Source organism: Lactuca serriola, chromosome 9, assembly GCF_051521515.1.
Source record: "Lactuca serriola cultivar US96UC23 chromosome 9, Lser_US96UC23_V15, whole genome shotgun sequence".
NCBI classification, from domain to species: domain Eukaryota; kingdom Viridiplantae; phylum Streptophyta; class Magnoliopsida; order Asterales; family Asteraceae; genus Lactuca; species Lactuca serriola.
The window spans coordinates 94,385,685-94,408,813 of NC_136416.1; the positions used below are offsets into that span (position 1 = coordinate 94,385,685).

At 41.3% G+C, this 23,129-nt stretch overlaps 1 pseudogene; it reads left to right on the forward strand.

Annotated features, from left to right (window-relative positions):
• The first annotated feature begins 193 nt into the window (after positions 1–193).
• LOC145075942 (uncharacterized) lies at positions 194–22,144 on the forward strand (annotated as a pseudogene).
• The last annotated feature ends 985 nt before the right edge of the window (positions 22,145–23,129 follow it).

The window sequence follows — 23,129 nt, forward strand, 5'->3', positions numbered from 1 at the left end:
TATCATTACTAAGGGTAGGGAGGACCTAGTATGGGTTAAGTCACAAGATTTTCACTTGAAACAATATTACTAAAAGTTCATAAGTTTACGCTATGTTTATAGACTTTCATTATGAATTATTTGCTATCGCTTTAAGTCAGGAATAAAATGATGATAATTTAATTCAATAACATCCGATATTGCACTGTTATCAATGACTTACCGTCTCATCACTTTTCGAATCTTGTGGCAGAATCATGCCACCACGGAAAAATCCCCGGCCTTCTGGCAACACACCACCACCTCCGCCGCCGCCTCCTCAGTAGGATCCCACTGCGATTCGGGCGGAGATAGCTGCCGCCGTAGCAGCGGCTATGGATGAAGTGAGCCACCAGGGTACAAGTGGGTCTGGAAGTGGTACCGATACTCCCAACAATGGTGAGGGTTAAGGGCATTCGAGGGAATGCTCCTACAAGGACTTTAACAATGGCAAACCCAAATCCTTCGATGGAAGCGGGGGTGTTATCACTTTGATGCAATGGTTCGAGAAGACTGAATCAGTCTTCGAAATATGTGCTTGACCCAAGCAAGAAAGGTCAAGTTTGTTGCTTGCACTTTCTCCGGCAGGGCCCTCACCTGGTGGAACGGCCATGTCAAGGCATTGACACTCCTGGTTGCCAACTCAATGAGCTGGAAAGACTTGAAGTCCATGATGATGAAGGAGTACTGCCCAAGGGGTGAAATGCAAAAATTAGAGCAGGAACTCTAGAATCTCAGGATGGTAGGCTCGGACCTCACAACCTACACTGCTCGATTCAGCGATTTGGCACTTCTATGCCCTGGGATGGTCACCCCGAAAGAGAAAAAGGTGGAAAGGTACCTCTGGGGACTGTCTGCCCAGATTTAAGGAAACGTGGTCTCAGCAAGACCCTCTACTTTTTAAAGTGCCAAGGATCTGTCACAAAGCCTTATCGACCATAGGGTCAGCCAGATCACGGTGGCAGCCACCCCGGATCAAGCAGGAAATGGGAACAATAAAAGAAAGTTCTGGAACAACAAGAAGAAACAACCAACTTAAGATCCCGCCAAGAAACAACAAATTGTGGCACTTCATGTTGCAACTACCCCTGCTGCTCCAGTGCCCTTGAGGCAATATGCTGGAAACTTTCCAAGGTGCAACAAATGCAACTTTCACCATAACGGCGCTTTTCGGGAAATGCACTGCAACAACTGTAACAAGAAGGGCATACAACCCGCTTCTGCAGGGCAGAGGTAGTTGCAACATGAAGTGCCACAATTTGTTGTTTCTTGGCGGCACCCACACAACTAACCAACCAGGCCGCTAATGCTAGAATAAGCCGAGCCTGCTATGGCTGTGGTGAGACGGGAGACTTCAAAAGAGACTGCCTAAAGTCGAAGAATGCCAATGTGGGTGGCGTAGGAAGGGTCTTGGCTATAGGACACGGAGAAGCAATGGAAGACCTCACAGTGGTTACCGGTACGTTTCTCCTCAATAAATCTTATGCATGTATACTAATCGATAGTGGAGCGGAGAGGAGTTTTGTTACCCACCAATTCAAACACATGCTTAAACAAAATCCACAATCACTAAAAGACAAATACACCATAGAAATGGCAAACGGAAAGATAGAAAACACTAACGACATATACACGGGTTGTATCCTCACTCTAGGTAACCATTCGTTCGAAGTAGATCTCATGCCAATTTCAATAAAAAGCTTCAACATCATTATTGGCATGGATTGGTTGAGTTCTAATCGTGTTGACATTCTGTGATACGAAAGGGCCGTTCGCCTCAATCTGCCGAATGGAAAAACTTTCGTCGTCTATGGCGACAAACCTAGTGCGAACCTACAAATCATATCTTGCGTCAAAGCCCAAAAGTATCTCTGTAAGGAATACCACGCCTTTTTAGCCCATGTTGTGGATAAGAAACAAGAAGTAAAAGAAATCAAGGACATTCTGGAGGTCTGTAATTTCCCAGACGTATTTCCAGAAGATCTTCCCGGAGTGCCACCTGCGCGACAAGTCGAATTTCGAATCGATCTAATCCCTGGCGCTACCCTCGTAGCCAAAGCGCCATACCGTCTCCCACCGACTGAAATGCAAGAACTGTCCAGTCAACTGAACGAGCTGTTGAGCAAGGGATTCATCAGACCAAGCTTCTCACCTTGGGGAGCACCGGTCTTATTCGTAAAGAAAAAGGATGGATCTTTTCGTATGTGCATCGACTACCGCGAACTGAACAAGGTCACCATCAAGAACCGATATCTCCTACCCCGAATCGACGACCTATTTGACCAACTCCAAGGGTCGAGCTACTTTTCAAAGATTGATTTATGGTCTGGTTATCACTAGCTGCGAGTCCAAGAGGAAGATGTTCCGAAGACTGCATTCAGGACTCGCTACGGTCACTACGAGTTCGTGGTGATGCCTTTTGGATTGACAAACGCACCCGCGATATTCATGGACTTAATGAACCGCGTGTGTCGGCCCTACTTAGACAAGTTCGTGATCGTCTTCATAGATGACATCCTAGTTTACTCTCGAAGCAAGGAGGAGCACAGTCAGCACTTACGACAGGTATTGGAGACCCTAAGGGCGAAGAAATTATATGCGAAGTTCTCGAAGTGTGAATTTTGGATCAGAGAAGTGGGTTTCCTTGGCCACATGGTTAGCAAGGAAGGAATACATGTGGATCCTTCAAAAATCAAGGCGATTGAGAATTGGTCAACACCGAGGACGCCTACAGAAATCCGATAATTCTTAGGCCTCGCAGGTTACTACCGAAGATTCATACAAAACTTCTCTAAGATAGCTAAGCCAATCACCTCGGTGACATAGAAAAATATGGTGTTTAAGTGGGAGGACAAACAAGAAGTTTCTTTTCAAACGTTAAAACAAGCCCTATGCAGCGCACCGATCTTGTCTCTCCCCGAAGAAACGAAATATTTTGTAGTGTATTGTGATGCTTCGAATCAAGGTCTCGGATGCGTGCTCATGCAAAGAGGAAAGGTCATCGCTTATGCTTCGAGACGACTTAAGACGCACGAAGTTAACTACACCACTCATGACCTCGAATTAGGAGCACTAGTATTCACCATAAAGATCTGGAGACATTACCTCTACAGCACCAAATGCACAATTCTCACCGATCACAAGAGCCTTCAACACATCCTCAACCAGAAAGAACTCAACATGAGGCAAAGATGATGGTAGAACTGCTAAATGATTACTAGTGCGAGATTCGATATCATCCGGGCAAGGCCAATGTGGTGCCGGATGCCTTAAGTTGAAAGGAATACACAGGACACTGAGTAAAGTCATTAACAATAGCAATCCATTCACACTTGTCCACGCAAATTAAAGAGGCTCAACAGGAGGCCCTGAAACCAGAGAATGTGGTAGGTAAGGCGTTAAGAGGGATGGATAAGAACCTAGAAGGCAAGGATGATGGAGCTCGTTATCTCATGGACCGAATTTGGACACCGAAGTTCGGTGGATGCAGGGATGTCGTCATGAACGAAGCACACAAAACTCGATACTCCATACATCCCGGTTCAGACAAGATGTACCTAGATCTGAAGAAACTCTACTGGTGGCCGAACATGAAAGCCGAAATAGCTACTTTTGTAAGCAAGTGCTTGACTTGCACCAAGGTTAAAGTGGAGTATCAGAAGCCTTCGGGACTACTTCAACAGCCAGAGATACCTGAATGGTAGTGGGAGCGGATAACCATGGATTTCATAACCAAGTTACCTAAGACAACGAGTGGACTTGACACCATTTGGGTAATCGTCGACAGACTGACCAAATTTGCGCATTTCCTACCAATAAAAGAGATCGAAAAGATGGAAAAACTGACTAGGACGTACATCAAAGAGATAGTACGACTTCATGGCGTGCCGATATCCATCATCTCTGACCGAGATAGTAGATTCACTTCACGTTTCTGGCAGTCTTCACAGAAGTCTCTAGGGACCAGGCTAGACATGAGTACGACTTACCATCCACAAACTGACGGACAGAGCGACGCAAACCTTTAGAATTCTAGGTTGGATACCGGGTACTACTGAAGGTCTCACCCTAGAAGGGTCTGATACGTTTTGGTAAACGTGGGAAGCTAAACCCTAGGTACATCGATCCATTCGAAATCCTTGTCAGGATTGTCCCCGACCATCCACATATCAAATTTAAAGAAGTGTCTGTCGGACGAGACTCTTGTAATACCACTCGATGAAATCGAAGTTGACGAGAGTCTCCACTTCGTAGAAGAACCGGTTGAAATCATGGATCGGGAGATCAAAAGAATGAAACAAAGTCGCATTCGTATTGTGAAGGTCCGTTGGAACGCTAAACAAGGACCCGAGTTCACCTGGGAGCACGAAGATCAGATGAAACAAAATTACCCGCATCTTTTCTCCAAACCTTGAAGTCCCAGTCGAAACGCAAATTTTGGGACGAAATTCCTTCTAATGGGGGGATGATGTGACAACCGTCAATTTCAGGTCAAGTCAAAGTCAAATAAAGTCAACAAGTCAAAGCGGTGAACTTAGCTAACCCTAGTATATTAGGTTTTCCTTACGTTTAAACTTGTACATCTCGCCATGTTAATACAAATTAATCACTTGAAAGTTTCATGTGTTCAGAAATTTTAACCCAAATTAGGGTAAGAGATGAAACTATTCGATAAAACACTATTTCATACCCTACGGGGACTTATAACACTCACAATAAGGCTTAACGGGGTTTACACACCTTGCGTACCGAAGCTAAGCATCTAAAAAGGTCTCAAACGAAATCTCTCCCAAATCTCTGTAAGTATGTGAAATCTCTCCCAAATCTCTCTAAGTATGTGAAATCTCTCCCAAATCTCTCTAAGTATGTGAAATCTCTCCCAAATCTCTCTAAGTATGTGAAATCTCTCCCAAATCTCTCTAAGTATGTGAAATCTCTCCCAAATCTCTCTAAGTATGAGAAATCTCTCCAAGTATGTGAAATCTCTCCCAAATCTCTCTAAGTATGTGAAATCTCTCCCAAATCTCTCTCAACTCTTTATAATCACACGGGGCATCACGACCCTTGATTTAGTCAAAAACCGCTCGAAAACGGAAGTTTATGCGAAAAACAGCCTTAAGGAGCCAAACCCTCTTAGGAGTCGAACCCTCTTGGAGCCGAACCCTATTAGATTCGAACCTGCCGGAAGCGATCTTGTCAGAACCGAGCCTCAGAGGACTGAACTTCGCAGCCTCGGTTCCTCCTCCGAGACTTCGGCCCACCTTCGGTTCCCACCTTCTGAGAGCTGAACCTTACAGGTTCACCCCTAATTGTCCGGTTTTCGACTACTTTCGCCTGTTAAGCCCGTTTTTGACAAGGATTTTCCCCTAAATTCATATTTTTATCATTTTAAACTCCCTAAACTCATATTTTAATCAATTTTGACGGTAATTCTTTGTAACATCTCAAAAATCAGGTATACCTTGTGAACCTTCTTCTTTGAATGATTGTCATATTTATCCCCTGATAGGAAGATGTTAGGTTGGCAGGTACGCAGGGCGTACTGGGGTGTATGCTCAACGTACTTGTTCGCGTTCTGATCGTGAGGGATTGCCAGGTACGCGGGGCGTACCCAGCCCAGAAGAGAAACCCTAACTCCTTGAGCCTCCCTATTTAAGCAACCTTATGGCCCTTTTGTTGGCCACCCTTCCCAGAGCATTATCATTTCTAAACCCTAAATCTCGTTCATATAGCAAAGGAGTGTCTAAGAGAGCCTTGTAGTGTGTTCTTGGTCATTTGGAGCAAAGTGAAAGCCTTGGAAAAGGAAGAGTTAGAGCTCAAGCTTGTAGATCCGAGTTTAGCAGTGAAAGAAGCTTCATTTTGAGGTAAAAAGCTTCAAGCTTTACATCTTTTCTGTTCATACCTTGTAAGAGAAGTTTTAGGGTTTTTGTCCCCAAGTTGATAGATTTATGAGTTAATGAGCTCTTAGAAGCCGAGATCTGTCCCATGCTAGCCCATTTAGGGTTGTTATGTGATAAAGCTCCAGTTTTGGTTGTCAAAAGTTGTTCATGCAAGAGATATAGACCTTTAAAGGTTGGAAATGGGGTGATTTGGGTGTTGGTGACCTCCATAGCCATGAAAAGGCTTAAAGTCACCAACTTTATGGATTAAGTCGTATTAGAGAAGTCAGATCTGGAATTTGGACGCAATTCTTAACTAATTAAGATCCAAGAATCAAAGAAGACTGAAACTAGGAGTTACGTCGGGCGTAATCCCAGTACGCGGGCGTAGGAGTCGCGTTCCCCCATTTTTGAGAGGTTTCCGGGTACGCCCAGCGTACATGTCTGGTACACGCAACGTAACCCGAAAAGGGTTGACTTTTGTTGACTTTTAGGGTTTGGTCAATATTTGAGTCGTTGAGCCATGGGAGGGGTATAATGGTCTTTCACCCTTCTGAGAGTGCCAAGAGAGAGTTTAGTCTAGCCTTTGAGAGTGATATTGATTAGAGTGTTTATTCATGTGATTAGGCGGAGGATAGACCAGATTTCACCGAGTCAGAGATTTACCGAGACACCCGAGGTGAGTCTTCTCACTATACTTTACCTTGAATAGGTAACCCAAGTTATGTGATAGAGTATCTTGTATGCTATCTATGTGATGTGTTGCACTGCATTATTTCTAAGTGATTTATGCTGTGAGTATATCAGAGTTAGGACCGGAAGGTCCACAGAGCTAGGACCAGGGGGTCCACAGAGTTAGGGCCCAAGGGCACACGAGACTTATAGCCTTCAGTGACTAATATGTGTTATATGTGATATTTTGGGTAACTCACTAAGCATTTTTGCTTACAGGGTTTTGTGTTATGTGTTTCAGGTACTAGTGACGATCGCAGTAAGGCGCCGATATGATTCGTACACACACTCAGAGTTTTATATGTTCTTTTGATCTTGGGATATGTTTTATGCATCGAGATGTGACACATTGAGATTTTTACAATAAATATGAATGGGAATGTGTTTTGAAAATGCGAAAAATTGTTTAAATTTTTTACGGTGTTACAATTTGGTATCAGAGCCTTGGTTTGAGGGATTCGGGTACACCTTCGGGCGTATCTGAACTCAAACTGAGGATTTGAGAGATATTTTTCAAAAAGTGAAACAAAGTTTTTCTAAAAGAGTAAAAGAATCTGAAAAGAGCATAGCAGAGCCGTGCGTACGATCAGCCAGCGCCCGAACGGTGATTTCCTAAAATACCCTTATGTTATGTGTTTATGAGACGATATGATATGTTTTGCATGCTAGAGCAGGCTAGGAATTTCTGTTAGGACTAGAGTGGCCTGATTTGTGATGCCTTAGCCTAGGGGTTGCTGCTAGGAGATGCTTGAGAGGAGGTAGATAGCAGCGAAAGGCTTATGAGAGATCTGCTGGAGAGTAGACTATGCTTAGTGAGAGTAGAGTACTTGGAATTTGGGATCCTAGGAGGAGGACTTGGGGTGTATACTGATGTGGTGTGGACAATAGTATTGGGCCCATACTACTGAAGACACCGGAGCGGTGCACAGTCAAAGTAAGAATCCTTGGAGAATTAGAGATCAAGTAGGATAGTGTTATCAAGTGCGAGTATACTCGAGCGGGTCCCTGATATTATCTTATGTTGTGTTTCAGAGATATCATGGTCAGGACATGCCTTACACCAGAGAGCAGCGGTACTAGTGATGAGGAGATTCGTAGGATCATTCACGAAGAGGTGGCTGCGGCCATCAGGGCAGGGATACCAGAGATGTTTGGGTCTATCAAGACCACACTGATAGAGAATTTTGATGAGAGATATGATGCTCTTTCTGATGCTGCTGTTGTTGCGGCCACTGCAGATGTAGATGCGGCTAGACCGTAGGGTGGTGATGCGTTGCTGTTCCGGGAGTTCAGCAACACATAACCACCAGAGTTTGATGGGACGCAGGATCCGATTATGGCGATGAGGTGGATTTCGGACATTGAGGGGAGTTTCTTCACATGCTCATGTCCAGAGCATTTGAGGGTTCGGTTCGCGCTGAACCAGCTTCACTTGGGAGCGAAGGACTGGTGGAAGTTTGTGACGGCGCACTATTCGCTTGCTGAGCTTACTGCAGTGACCTGGGAGAGGTTCACCGCTATGTTCCGAGAGGAGTATATTCCCCAGGTGGAGAGGGAGCGTTTGGCCCAGGAGTTTTTGACCCTCAAGCAGGGTACTGAGTCTGTTACAGTGATTACCAGGATGTTCCATGAGAGGGCGATGTTCTGCCCAGAGCACGTGTCTTCCGAGCAGGCACGCATGAGCCGATATCTGAGCGTTTTGAGGAGGGGTATACGAGAGTTCACAGCGAACTCATCATACCGGACATTTGCCGAGCTTCAGGCAAATGCTCGGAAGAGGGTGATCAAGCTGGAGACTCAGGCTAAGGAGGAGGCGGAGTGTCAGGGGAGGGACAGGCGACCGGCACAGTCTCACCCGGCAGCCAAGCGGGAACCAGAAGGGTCGCACTTGTGGAAAGTGCGGCAAGAGTCATGATGGGGTGTGTAGAGCAGGGTCTTGCTACAAATGTGGCAAGGAGGGGAATATGGCCAAGGATTGCCCTAAGGAGTTTGCAGTCTGTTTCCACTGCATCCAGACCGGACACCGGAAGGCAGAGTGTCCGCATTTGCGAGGATCAGCGCAAGGAGCATCTCAGGGATCTACCCCTACTACTATCAGAGCTACAGAGAGTAGTCCGGTGAAGGCTGAGGCACCTAAGGCACGAGGGAGAGCCTTCCAGTTGATCGCGGAGGAGGTCCGCGCAGCACCCGACGTTGTGGCTGGTATGTATACTTTCATGTATCTTTTTTTAATGTTGAGATATTGTGCTTATATTATGATATGCGTAGGTACTTTTCTTGTGAATTATGTACCTGCCTTGGTGTTATTTGATTTGGGTGCGAGTCGGTCTTTTGTATCTTTAGCCTTTAGTCAGCACATCAGTATTAGTCGAGAGGCTTTGAGCCGACCTCTAAGAGTTTCCATAGCTGACGAGAGAGCAGTGTATGCCACAGAGGTGATTCGAGGATGTGTACTCGAGATCTTCGGCGTTGCATTTCCTATTGATTTGGTCCCGATTGCGATGGCGGACGTCTGTGTTATCGTGGTAATGAATTGGTTGAGCAGGCTCGGAGCGGTATTGACTGTGAGCAACAGCTGGTAACCATACGAGAGCGTAGTGGGGGTGTTCTTACGGTATACGGTGAGGGTACGCATTCTGGGTCGGCATTTTGTTCGGCTGCTAGAGCGAGGCAGAGTCTACAGTGGGGCTGCAGTGGGTTTGTGGCGTATGTGATGGATACGAGGGATGATTCAAAGAGACCAAGGTCAGTTGATGAGGTTCTGATAGTGCGAGAGTTCCCGGATGTTTTCCCCAAGGAGTTGTTGGGTATGTCTCCCGAGAGGCAGGTAGAGTTCCGTATCGATTTGGTTCTGGGGGCAGCGCCCGTCGCCAAGGCGCCCTATCGCCTTGCACCGCCAGAGATGCATGAGTTATCCTCGCAGCTTCAGGAGCTGCTGGGGAAGGGGTTTATTCGGCCGAGTAGCTCGCCGTGGGGAGCACCGATCCTTTTTGTCAAGAAAAAGGATGGTTCACACCGAATGTGCATTAATTACCGGGAGTTGAACAAGCTGACGGTCAAGAACTGTTACCCCTTGCCGAGGATCGACGATTTGTTCGATCAGTTACAAGGAGCGTCTTGGTTATCCAATATTGATTTGAGGTCTGGATATCATCAGATGAGGGTGCGTGATGAGGATATCCAGAAGACGGCGTTTAGGACTCGTTATGGGCATTATGAGTTCGTGGTGATGCCTTTCGGGCTCACCAATGCACCGACAACATTCATGGATCTCATGAACAGGGTGTGCAGGTCGATGTTGAATCGTTTAGTGATCATGTTCATTGATGATATTTTGGTGTATTCGAGGTCTAGAGAGCAGCACGAGGAGCATTTGAAGGAGATATTGGTCGATCCGGCCAAGATCGAGGCGGTGATGAACTGGGAAGTACCGAGATCCCCTTCGAAGATCAAGAGTTTCCTGGGGTTGGCCGGATATTATCGGAGATTCATTCGGGATTTTTCCAGGATTGCAGTTCCTCTCACCAGACTGACCCGGAAGGGCGTGACTTTCAGTTGGGGCCCGGAGCAACAGGCAACATTCGAGACACTTCTCCAGAAGCTGTGCGAAACCGCAGTGTTGGCCCTTCCGGAGGGAATGGAGGACTTTGTGTTATACTGTGACGCGTCGATATCAGGTCTGGGCGCGGTGCTGATGCAGAGGGGGCATGTCATACCATATGCATCGAGGCAGCTGAAGCCTCATAAGACGAGATATCCTACGCACGATCTGGAGTTGGGGGATGTGGTGTTCGCCCTCAAGATCTGGCGTCACTATTTGTATGGGGTTCGGTGTACCATATACACGGACCACAAGAGCTTGAAGTATTTGATGGATCAGCCCAACCTGAACATGCGCCAGAGGAGATGGTTGGATGTGGTAAAGGATTACGATTGTGAGATCTTGTATCACCCGGGCAAGGCTAACGTTGTAGCCGATGCCCTAAGTCGTAGGGCGGAGAGCGCCCCGATACGAGACGTTTGTATTTGGTTGACAGTGATGACTCCGGTGTGGGACACCATTCGAGGGGCCCAGGCTGAGGCCGTGAGACCGAAGAACCGTAAGAGAGAGCGGGTTATCGAACAGGTATCGGAGTTCGTCACCGATAACAGAGGGCTTATGACCTTCCAGGGTTGGATTTGGGTGCCATTTGTAGGCGGGGAACGTACCATTCTGATGGAGGAGGCACACCGATCGAGGTTTTCGATCCATCCCGGGGCCACTAAGATGTATTTATACTTGAAGAGAGAGTATTGGTGGCCTTGTATGAAGAGGGATGTCGCATGGTTCATAGAGAGGTGTTTGACATGTCGTAGGGTTAAGGCCGAGCACCAGCGTCCGCATGGTAAGTTGCAGCCTTTGGAGGTTCCCGAGTGGAAATGGGAACAAATTACCATGGACTTTATCACCAAATTGCCAAGGACTGCAAGAGGTGTCGATGCAATTTAGGTGATTGTAGACAGGTTGACGAAGAGCGATCACTTTCTTGCTATCAGTGAGAGCTCCTTTGCTGAGAGGCTGGCAGAGTTGTGCGTGAGGGAGGTGGTATCGCAGCATGGAGTACTGATCTCGATCGTCTCAGATCGAGATGTACGTTTCATTTCCAGGTTCTGGAAGAAATTTCATGAAGACTTGGGGACAAGGCTGCATATTAGTACCGCATACCACCCACAGACTAAAGGGAAGAGCGAGCGGACGATTCAGATGCTCGAGGACATGCTTTGGGCATGTGTATTGGACTTCGGAGGGAGTTGGGACACGTATTTACCCTTGGATGAGTTTTCCTATAACAACAGCCATCATTCGAGCATTGGTATGCCACCCTTTGAGTTGTTGTATGGGAGGAGGTGTCGGACTCCCATCTGCTGGGGAGAAGTAGGGCAGCAAGTGATGGGCAGTACAGAGATAGTGCTCCAGACGACATAGCAGATATAGCAGGTCAGGCAGAGGTTGTTGACCGCCCAAATTCGCCAGAAGAATTATGCGGATAGGCGATGATCCGAGCTCGAATTTAGGTGGGGTATTTTGTACTCATGAAGGTATCTCATTGGAAAAGAGTGATCCGATTCAGGAAGAGGGGAAAGCTAGGGCCCCTGTATATTGGTCCATTCAGGGTGACTGCGAGGGTCGGACGGGTAGCGTATCGATTAGAGCTACCCGCGATGTTGGGGCAGATTCATGACACCTTCCACGTATCTCAGTTGAGGAAATGTATAGCCGACGAGTTAGCGATAGTGCCATTAGAGGATATTCAGGTTGACGCGAGCCTGAATTATGTCGAGAGGCCAATTGCGATAGTGGATCAGAGGATTAAGGTTTTGAGGAACAAGGAGGTGCCACTAGTTCAGTTTCAGTGGCATCATCGGATAGGGTCCGAGCTGACTTGGGAGCCAGAGATAGAGATGCGGGAGCAACATCCGGAGTTGTTCGCGGAGTGAGACTTCGGGGGCGAAGTCTGATTCTAGTGGGGGAGAATTGTAACATCTCAAAAATCAGGTATACCTTGTGAACCTTCTTCTTTGAATGATTGTCATATTTAGCCCTTGATAGGAAGATGTTAGATTGGCAGGTATGTAGGGCGTACTGGGTGTACGCTCAGCGTACTTGTCCGCGTTCAGATCATGAAGGATTGCTAGGTACGTGGGGCGTACCAATGTGTACGCGGGGCGTACCCGGCCCAGAAGAGAAACCCTAACTCCTTGAGCCTCCCTATTTAAGCAACCTTATGGCCCTTTTGTTGGCCACCTTTCCCAGAGCATTATCATTTCTAAACCCTAAATCTCGTTCATATAGCAAGGGAGTGTCTAAGAGAGCCTTGTAGTGTGTTCTTGGCCATTTGGAGCAAAGTGAAAACCTTGGAAAAGGAAGAGTTAGAGCTCAAGCTTGTAGATCCGAGTTTAGCAGTGAAAGAAGCTTCATTTTGAGGTAAAAAGCTTCAAGCTTTACATATTTTCTGTTCATACCTTGTAAGAGAAGTTTTAGGGTTTTTGTCCCCAAGTTGATAGCTTTATGAGTTAATGAGCTCTTAGAAGCCGAGATATGTCCCATGCTAGCCCATTTAGGGTTGTTATATGATAAAGTTCCAGTCTTGGTTGTCAAAAGTTGTTCATGCATGAGATATGGACCTTTAAAGGTTGGAAATGGGGTGATTTAGGTGTTGGTGACCTCCATAGCCATGAAAAGGCTTAAAGTCACCGACTTTATGGATTAAGTCGTATTAGAGAAGTCAGATGTGGAATTTGGACGCAAGTCTTAACTGATTAAGACACAAGAATCAAAGAAGACTGGAACTGGGAGTTACGCCGGGCGTAATCCTACTACGCAGGGCGTAGGAGTCGCGTTCCCCCGTTTCTGAGAGGTTGTCGGGTACGCACAACGTACATGTCTGGTACGCGCAGCGTAACCCGAAGAGGGTTGACTTTTGTTGACTTTTAGGGTTTGGTCAATATTTTGGTCATTGAGACATGGGAGGGGTATAATGGTCTTTTGCCCTTCTGAGAGTGCCAAGAGAGAGTTTAGTCTAGCCTTTGAGAGTGATATTGATTAGAGTGTTTATCCATGTGATTAGGCGGAGGCTAGACCATATTTCACCGAGTCAGAGATTTACTGAGACACCCGAGGTGAGTCATCTCACTATACTTTACCTTGAGTAGGTAACCAAAGTTATGTGATAGACTATCTTGTATGTTATCTATGTGATGTGTTGCACTGCATTATTTCTATGTGATTTATGTTGTGAGTATATCAGAGTTAGGACCGGAAGGTCCACAAAGCTAGGACCAGGGGTCCACAGAGTTAGGGCCCAAGGGCCAACCAGAGTTATTGCGTTGAGTGGCTAATATGTGTTATATGTGGTATTTTGGGGAACTCACTAAGCATTTATGCTTACAGTGTTTTGTGTTATGTGTTTCAGGTACTAGTGACAATCGCGGGAAGGCGCCGACATGATTCGTACACACACTCAGAGTTTTATATGTTCTTTTGATCTTGGGATATGTTTTATGAATTGAGATGTGATACATTGAGATTTTTATAATAAATATGAATGGGAATGTGTTTTGAAAATGCGAAAAATTGTTTAAATTTTTTACGGTGTTACATTCTTAGTCTAAGAACAAAATCTTGTTGGTAAGATAATTAGGTGGAGTGTTGACTTATCCTTTGGGCAAGGACACAAGCAACCTCCCATACCCACTCCATGACCAAATTTAGTCACCCCACCTTACCTGGTCATGTCCATTGTCCTTTTTCCCACCATTTTTCCAGCCATACTCTTGAGCAAAACCTGGAAATCCATATCTCTCCTCCCATTTCACTCACTCTCCATCAAGAAGCAAAAACTCATTCTCTCTCACTATCCCTCTCTAATATAGAAAATTCAAGGCTGATCACAAGTTCTTCTTCTACTCCTAGTAATTAATATCACTCCTCACATGATTATTTCTCTTTCTCTCTACTTAAATCATAGATATCTTACACAAACATCATCATATTTGTGTTAGATCTTCGAATCTTCAAGCATCTTCTAAAGTGTTCTTGAGTTGAACACTCCCTTTATTCATCATCCATCTACTAAAACCACACAAGGTGAGTTCATACCCCTATATCTTCATGCTATTATCAATTTTTATGGGGGAGAATACAAGTTACCACACTAAAACACACGTTAATTTAACTAACAACTTTCATCAGAAAAGTTGAGTCTCATTCACGGACTGTACAAGTTGCATTTTTTTCAAGTTTCTACCATTAAAATGACTACTTGCACATCTTCATAAGATTTTTCTACAATTTATGGTGACTTTTACATAACTGCCTATCACTGTAGATACGAAATCGGACCAGTCTGTGAACATGGACGTTTTCACACAAGTTAGAGGTCAATAAAAATCATAATAAAATTTATGAACCAACTAGACATAATTTCTAAACTCTCAGAGTTTACGGAATTAGTTTTCGAGTCCGTTTTTCTATGATTTTTCTAAAACAGTGCAGATAGACTAAAAATTTTAGTCAACTGTTTACACTAGTAATAACACTTTGTAACATGTTGAGCAAAGTGTATAACAATAAATTCCGAATGTTGAATGTATTTATTGTTAGTTTTCAGACTAAACAGAATTTGGTTATTTAAAATATGTATCTCCATGCATTATAAACACATACAATGAACTATAAGAGGTATAATTATAGATTGTACAATACAAACACTTTGATAAACTATTATAGGTATAGTTTATGGCACATTTAACCTACAAACTCACCACAAAAAAAGGATTTTACATTTACACAACACGTAAAATTTTTAACGTAAATTGTGAGATATTACTTTATTGTACTCTTAGAGTACGGTTTAAAAATTCCTATAAGTTATAACCAGAGTATCTTGTAGGGAGAACATGATAATTGTATATAGATCTATATTGGGATTGACACCCCACACCTTACTATTAGCTGCAGTAGGACCGGCAGGTCTACGGGTGACAAATATCATAACATTCTAACGTCTGAATAACGTTGTAGCAGGTTCATCTAGTCATAGTATGGTTATATCGACTCACATACGGAGTTAACGAAACATAAGGTTTACGGGGAAATTATGCTTTAAAAATGGTTTTATTTTTTTTAAAACTACATACACCATTACTAGTATAAAACTCACTCATACAGTTGGTCTTGGGATTTAAGGCTACATAACACATTATAAGGAAAATATTGGATTTTTCTTGGTTATACAATACTATTACAAGCGAGGTTTTCAAACTCTACTTTCAAAAGTTTATGAACTCACCAACTTAATTGTTTACACTTTTTCAAAACTACTTGTATTCTAAGGAAATTAATGAAACAGGTAATCAACAGCTTTTGAGAATGGGACGTTAAGACATCAAACATTTCCTTTTTGTCATCATAATGTAATTGATTTTGAAACATGTAAACACAAACTATGATGTAACTTTTTTCAATTATATTTATGATGGTTGTATTACTTTGAACACTATTATACTCATTGTTATGATACTATGCATGAAGTCCGCCACCCCCGGACGTTTCCGCCATCCTTGGTTTGGGGGTGTGACGGTTGTGGTCCAAAGGCAATCCAAACACACAATGCGGGCCCGGGGGTAATCCAGACTATAAAGCTGTGGACCCATTGCATGTTGTTTGGTTTGTTGTGTTACGATATTGCTGACATGGTTATGTGGATTGTATATGTATCGGTATTTTGTAGGGAACACACTAAGCTTTCGGGCTTACAGTTTCAGTTTATTGTTTCAGGTGCATCAGAGGATTGTGGCAAGGCAAAGGCGTGATCGTACCGCTCCTCGCTTTTATGACACTGTTTTTGAGATACTCTGATATAATACCTTTGAAAACATGTTTTGTTATAATTAATAGATTTGAAATGTTATTTTAAAAGTTTAAAATTGGCTTGAATTTTTTTGGGTGTTACATCACGACATGCGGATAGGCTGCTCATGTCGTGACGTCAGCTCATGTGTTATTCCTTGACTGAGTTGGCTAGGTTGAGTCGGGATGAGTTAGGATCTGATCAAGTGAGCTCTCACGACGTGACCAAGGGTTAGTCATGATGTGAGATGTGATTTTGGGCTTTTGGACCTTGTTAGGCCCTAGTTTTCTATCTTTAGGCCTTCTTGTGCCTAGGTCCATTTGGAGCTTAGGGTGTCTTTGAGGAATTTGGATCTTCTTGGATTAGGCCCATGATGGGTTTTGGGCCCAATTAGGAAGTTGGGTCATATTGGGTTCTAGGTGTTAATGGTTTGCGCCTCGAATTTTAGGCCAAGTAAGGAAAGGTGTAAAATGGACTTTTACCCTGAGTGTTGGACAATCGGACTAGGATTCCAACTATGGGTTGTGGATCAATTATTAACTGGGTAATATTTGATGATATTAGCGTGGGGATTCTTCGGATCGAAAGTCCGAGCATTTATCTTAGATATCTAGCAGTGTGAGATGAGTTTCCTTCATTGTATTTGTGGGTCGAAGGCACCAATGTCGGACCGCTAGTTCATGCTTGTAGTGTGATGATGGTCTTTGTGATAATCATATGTTATGCCTGTATTGTTTGATGACTCCGTGATTCTTTTGCTATGATGTTATGTGGTAGTGGTAGGGGTGAAATAGCCCTGATATCCGGCTGAAATAGACTGAAGGGGAATGAAAGCATCCATATATGCTTGATAGTAGTCGGTTGAAATAAATTAAAGGGGAAAGCAAGAACCCAGATACGCTTGACTGTAGCCAATTGAAATAGACCGAAGGGGAATGCAAACACCCATATATGCTTAACAATAGCCGGTTGAAATATACTGAAGGGGTATGCAAGCACCCATATTTTCTTAACAATATCTGGTTGAAAGAGACCAAAGGGGAATGCAAGCACCCAGATATGCTTGACTGTATGTTTGTATGCTATGTGGTATTTTGGAGGAACTCACTACACTTTGTGCTTACGATTTATTGTTTATGGTTTTAGGTAGTTCTGGTACAAAAGAGAAGAGTCTGGCGTGACTGCACCTAATCCATCCATGTTTCCGCAACCTTATGATTTTGGGATTGCACTTTGATAACTGTTTTCCATTAATATACTTTTGAATGATTGGTAATACTAAATGGCGTTTTAATGGTTGAATTAAAAATGAACTTTACCTTAAAATTTTTAGGATGTTACAAATAACCTAACTACTTTCAATACGTATTTGTCAAATTTTAAACATATAATTTTACCATGTGTAACGCATGGATATTCGCTTAGTAATTATTATAAATTTGGTTGGAAATATCTAATTAAAGCATTCGATTTCGGCCGCTAAACAAAAGTTGGAGGCATCCAAATTGTTATAAATTGGAAAGGGAAGAGATGCGTTTAGAACTAGTAATGGGATGATGCTCGCAACGGAAGCTTGTGCTCCCCTATTGCCTTCTAAAATAATGAGGCTTTCATAATATATTTTTTTTTAAACTTATTGTCATGGATTAACCGGTTATTTAAGGTTTGACCGGTTCGATTGAACTAATTTTAGAGTGAACCGGCCGATTTTTGGCGTTTCATTTACAAACGAATTTTGGGTTATAGAAAACCGATAACCTGACCGTTTCGCAGTTAAACCAGCCGATCCGGTCCAATTTTCAAAACAATGATTTTTCTTTAAACAATTTCATGTGTTGGATAATCAATTTCTATAATATCATCATCGCCACCTTCAGTGTGACACATACCACAACGTTTTATATGGTACTAACATTGTTTAATATGGTGTTATCGATATTTGATATGGTACAAAATATCCAGGATCGGTATACCAAATTTATCGATACGTATAATTGTTTTCATAAAAATTTGTAGATTGAATTGGTGTTGTATTGGTCTTCCATATGCAACATATCCACCAACATTTTAGGAGCATTTGGAGTGATGATGTGCAGACCTACTTGATTGTTCCTATCTTTTTGTTTCGATCTGATCTCAACAAAGATTTTTCTTAATCTACTACTAGACACTATTCCGTTGATAGATCGGTTTCCACAAACAACATATCGGAAATGTTGTTTCTCCTCCATTGGATCATTATCCCCTAGATACAGATGTACATGAGTTGAAACATGCAAAATAATTTGCTTTAAATGTTTCACTTCACCTTCATCAACTATCTATATAATATATTTCAATGTAGGGTGTTGGAACGAAACATTGATATTATGTTTGTAGTCTAAATTTGTTCTCTCCTTGACCAACTTGTATAAATCCACGAAATTAATATTTACGGGAATTACAACACCAAATTTTATACCAAATGGTCTAACGTATATCAATTCCTCATTTTATGACTGTTATGAACCACCAACACAAACAAAATTAAAATATTCATTTGTAATGTTAGAACTCATGTTATCTTTAAAAAAAAAGTTGTAGAAAGTTGCAAGTGAAATCAAACAAATAACATACTAAAAATTTTACTCCATAAATCATACAAATGTTTGGAAAGATTAAAAACGTCCTTTTGATTTTTCAAAATCACATTTCACGTCGATTTTCACAAACTTGGTTTGGAGATATTGTGGCTATTTTGACTATTTTCGATATCATGGCTATATCAATGTTTTAAAACCCGGTTCGACCCGGCCGGTTGAACCGGTTGGACCTTGACCCAGGATAGAAGATGGGTTAATCGAGATTGGGTTTTTGTAAAAACACCGACCGGATCGAATCGGCCGGGTTTACCATAAACCGCGGTTGAACCGGGTATTTTGAACCGGTAAAAACCGGATTGGCCCGTTTATTAGGGATTGCTTAATTAACTGAGTATCGTTGTATCGCTCCAGGCCACAAAAGAGACTTCCGTTCTTCGTTCTTCTCTGGGAAACGAAAGCAGCAAGTCGCAAATTGACTGGTGAGTTCCATTCTCCGGCGACTTCCATTCTTCTCCAGCCTCCAGGTGAGTTTCCAATTTCCTTTCTTTTCTTTTTTCTTTTTTTTTGCTGCTACATCGACTGGTGTTTCAGAAGTGCCTTGGTTGTTCCTTCTCCACCTAAACCCAATGCAGTGACCTCAATAGCGACTGCAATGCAACGACTTCCTTTTTTTTATTAGCTGTAGAGACTTCCGTTCTTTTGATTAGCTATTATGAAGTTAGTTTTCTTTTGGCTGTGAAAGACTGAAATCAATTGACTGTGAAATCAATTGCTAGATTTGTTTTATTTTCTTCTCCAATTTTCTTTTCTTCTCTAATTGACTTTGAAATCAGGTTATTTTCTTTTATGGCTTCTGATTAGCTTTTCTTTTGAAACAAGTGATAGATTTGGTTAGTTTATTTATTGTTAATTATAAATTACAATTCATTTATTGTTTATTATCAATTACAGGTGATAGATTTGGTTAGTTTATTTATTGTTAATTATCAATTACAGGTGAAATCAATTACAGTTCATATATTGTTAATTATCATTGTTTCAAGGTTTTTTGACAAATTTGGTTAGTTTACATTTCATTTATTGTTAATTGGTCATTGTTTCAAGGTTTTGATTATGAAATTAGGATCCAATTGACATATGTTTATTGATTATAATTTACTTTTCAATGCAGTTAGATATGGAATCAAGGGAAGAACAACCATTGCAAACGCAATCTCAAGCTCAATCCCATTCTTCGGTTCAATCAAATGTATGAACAAAGACGGATATAGCATGGGAACATGTTACTCAAGTCGTTGATGAGAAGGGGAAAAAGGCATGGATATGTAACTTTTGTCAAAAAGTTATAGGTGTTCGTGGAATAAACAGGGTTAAGAAACATTCTGCTGGTATTAAAGGTGAGGTAGTAGCATGCCCAAAAGTTAGTCCAGAAGTGCGGTTTACAATGCAAGGAAAGTTGAAAGAGACTGCCCAAAAAGAAAAAGAAAAACGTACCACTAGTGTTACTATCTTGGATGATGATGAAGAGATGGAGGAAATAGAAATGTCAACTGTGAAAAAGGGTAAAAGGAAATCTACTTCAAACTTGCATCCATTTTTTACAAAAGGTATAAATGATCCTTCCCAACCCACTATCAAATCTGCAATGCAAAGTAAGGCAAAAATACATGATGTGGATTTAGCTATTGATATGTGGTTTTATGATGTATGTATACCTATGAATGCTTGCAACTCTCCTTTTTTCAACTTATGGTAGATAAAATAGCAAGTATTGGTTATGGGTACAAAGCACCTAATTATCATGCTCTGAGGGTTAATTTATTGACAGATGCAAAAAAGTCAGTTTCATTGATTATTGATTCGTTAAGAAGTCAATGGGTTGATACAGGTTGCACAATTATGAGTGATGGGTGGAGGGATGTTTCACAACGATATTTGATTAATTTCTTGGTTTATTGTCCGAAAGGGATATCATTTCTTAAATCTGTTGATGCATCTGATATAGAGAGCAATGCTACAAATTTGTGTAATTTGTTTGCTGAGATTGTTGAAATGGTAGGAGAAAAAAATGTGGTTCAAATGGTAACTGATAATGTTGCTAATTACAAGCTTGCTGGTACTAAGTTATGTGAAAGATATCCTTCTATTACTTGGTCTCCATGTGCAGCGCATTGTCTTAATCTTGTATTAAAGGATCTTTCAGAATTGGATAATGTGAAAAGTTTGGTCAATCTTGCATCGAGGGTTACTATTTTTGTTTATAATCATAAGTAGCCCTTGAATTGGTTAAGAAAAAGACCCGGTTGGAAAGAAATTATCCGTCCAGGTGCTACTCGGTTTGGTACCGTGTTCATAGCATTGCAAAGTTTGTATGACCATAAAGAAGATTTACAAGCAATGGTCATATCTAATGAGTTTAAGAAGATGTTGAAAGTGGGAAATGCGGTTGAATGTAAACAGATTGTCTTGAATGAAATCTTTTGGAAGAATTGTTTGATTACAGTGAAAGTAATGACTCCTTTGTTAAAGCTTTTGCGGTTGTGTGATTCGGATGAAAAACCTGCAATTGGTTATGTTTACGAGGGAATGCGTCGGGCAAGAAGAGGGATTAAGGAATTGTTTAAGAAGAAGAAGGAATTATATAGGCCTTACACTAACATAATTGATAGTCGCCGGGATAGGATGTTAAGAAAAAGTATTTATTGTGCGGCTTATTGGTTGAATCCTGTTTTTCAATATGATCATGCAAATCTTTGTAAGAAGAATGAGGTGTTTCAAGGCATTCTTGAAATGGTTGAGAAGACTTTTAAAGGTGATGACATGTTAAATATTACATTGAATTTAGGGAGGTTTCGTGATGCTGAACGTACCTTTGGTAGATCTAGTGCCGTTGCTTCTCGTAATCTTACTCGTCCAGGAATGATTTAAATTTAATGTGTCATTATTATATATAAAATATTGTATTTTCTAATATATTTTTTTTGCTAATTATATCTTTTGTAGATGAGTGGTGGAAGTTATTTGGCGGAGATATTCCGGTTTTGCAAAAGTTTGCTATTAGAATATTAAGTCAAACGGCATCTTCTTCCGGTTGCGAACGTAACCGGAGTGTATTTGAAAGGATTCACACGAAACGGAGGAATAGATTGGAACATCAAAGGCTAAATGATCTTGTATTTGTTCATTACAACTTGCGTTTACAAAATAGGTATGGTAACTTGCTAAGATATACTATGCTATAAAATGACCAAGTTATATTTGAGATTTTTTTGAATGTTTTTGTAGATTGAAGGTTGATATGAGCTCTTACGATCCTGTTGACTATGAAAATATTGATAAGACGGGATTTTGGGTGGTTGACAAAGAGCGGGAAGGAGAACTTAATTATGATGATTTGGAAAATATGCTTGATGAGCAAGAGCATGAACCGGCTTCTGAATCACAAGGTGACCATGTTGATCATGAAGTTGATAGTGAATTTCAGTTACTAAGTGACCGTGAGATCGATGCTTATAATACTCCAATTTCTCAAGATCCATGATTTGGTTTAGTCGTAATGTGTTTGGATTTGTCTACAACTATGTTTTCTTTTGTTATTTATACTTTATGTTGTTGTTTGATGTGTTAAGATTGATCTATAACATGTTATTAATACTCTATGTGGTTGTTTGTTGTGTCAAGATTGTTTTTTGTGTTTAGATTAAACTTTGTTGGCATCAAATTATTGGTATTATATGTCTATGTAGTATGCAGGAAAGCAAAAATATATGAAAATAAAAAAATGTCATAAACCGGGTTGACTCGGCGGTTGAACCGGTTGACCCGTGAACCGGTCATCACACCGGATCAACTAAAAACCCGGGTTTTAAAACATTGGGCTATATTGTGAAACAACTTTAGAAAAAATATTTTGGTGATATTCTCTATTATTAATCAAAATCATTTATTTCACCAAATTAATTCGTCACATTTACAATGTACTATCCTTTTAAAGAAAATAATATACTAATTGTTTTGATAATTTAAATTTAAAAAACATCAAAAATCATCCTCCTTAATAAATGAAAGTTTTTTTTGCCACATGTCACTATTAAATTAACTTGGACACATGTCATTTTTTGGTATTTTTGAATAAATATTTTTCTATTTGTCTTTTTCTTATTTTTTTTCCATTTATCATTTTTTTTTATCTTTTCTTAATTAACACATCATATTTACACATTAGTTAATTGCTTTAATTGAAAATAACAAATAAATTACAAAATTACTATTCATATAGTATTTAATATGTTTACTTTTAAATTTAAATTTTAAACTTTAAATTTCAAATCTAAAATTTCAAATTTAAATAAATTTTTTGCTTTAACATTTATATTTAATTTTTTGTATTATCGAACTCGTATGTTATTCATTCTCACAACTAGTTACTCAATACACTTTAAAACAATTTGATGCGTGAGAAATACGGAATTAGTGTGGGACATGTAACTGATCGTAGTTGGCATGCTACTCAACTTAACTATATA